The sequence below is a fragment of the Otolemur garnettii genome, unplaced genomic scaffold (assembly GCF_000181295.1).
Source record: "Otolemur garnettii isolate 467f Iridium unplaced genomic scaffold, OtoGar3 scaffold00003, whole genome shotgun sequence".
Lineage (NCBI taxonomy): Eukaryota > Metazoa > Chordata > Mammalia > Primates > Galagidae > Otolemur > Otolemur garnettii.
Genome location: NW_003852398.1, coordinates 15,321,915 through 15,323,092, shown reverse-complemented (window position 1 = coordinate 15,323,092; position 1,178 = coordinate 15,321,915). Strand labels below are relative to the sequence as shown.

General features: G+C 40.6%; 1 protein-coding gene across 4 annotated transcripts in view; it reads right to left on the bottom strand.

The window, feature by feature from the left end:
* The window catches only part of GABRB2 (gamma-aminobutyric acid type A receptor beta2 subunit), a 240,240-nt gene that overhangs the window by 3,686 nt on the left and 235,376 nt on the right, over nt 1-1,178 (bottom strand). The gene's annotated exons all lie outside the window — the stretch shown is intronic.

Sequence of the window (1,178 nt, the reverse complement as noted above, 5' to 3'; positions counted from 1 at the left end):
GAATGGTGGAACTTTGTTCTCTGTAGCAGGGACACACTATGTGGTGTTTCCATGTTCCCATTCTGGATTCAGACAATCAGGTTTTGATTCTGGGCTGAGTCATTCACCAACTTTGAGACCTTGAGCAAATCATTCAACCTTTCTGAGTTCACTTTTCTTATACGGAAAGTGGGGAAAATGCCAGTACCAGTGTCCTAGGACTGTTTGAGAGGATCAAATAGCACCCGCACATACAAAGCCCTTCACCCAACTTTGCACATAGTAAGCACAGAAAAAATTGTTACTGATCTTGTTATAAAAATGCAGTTAAGTATTTAATAAATAAATAAATTTGATTTTCTAGTGCCACTTATTTATTTATATTTTTAATTTTTAAACTTTTTAGAGATGAGATCTCACTATGTTGCCCAGGCTGGAAGGCAGTGGCTATTCACAGGTGTGATCACAGCTCACTGTAGCCACAAACTTCTGGGTTCAGGAGATCCTCCCAGGTAGTTGGGACTATAGTCAGATGCGACCATACCAGGCAGTGCCTTTTTTTTTTTTTTTCTAATTTCATGGCCTGCTTTAGCAAACCAGAACTTTGAAATGTATCAGATATTTTAATTTTGCTTTGGTTAGTGGCTATTAAGTGATGAGAATATGCTTAGTTTATAGTAAGCACTATACATTTTTGTCATGGTATGTAAGTCAATTTGTTCAATATAGTAAGTTAGAATGAGTTATTTCCTGAAATGAGTAGGGCTGTCATTCATTGCACAGGTAGAGAAGCAGCACTGGTTTCTTCAGTTCACGGAGAGCCCACCAATGTCCTCCTATGATACAGGAGAATAGAGCCCAAAGGCCAGGCCCCAATAGAGAAGACATATCCATTGCTGATGCAGCAGAGTAGGGAGGACCTGGCTTGTCTTTGCTCCCTGACACTTTGCTATTTCAAATGATGCTGACCACAGCACTTATGCTCATTTGCTTCCCATCTTTCTTCCCCACCAGTCTATACTTGACACTAGGTCTGTCTCATTGATCGCGTTGTATTTCTCAGCATCTGGCATGGCACCTGGCACGTAGTGGGTGCTCAATACACATCCTGATTGATGAAGTTAATTTTGCTACTCTTAGTAACTCACTGCACCTCTTCACGAGTCATCAATAAGATGGACTTGATTTTGCGATACCAG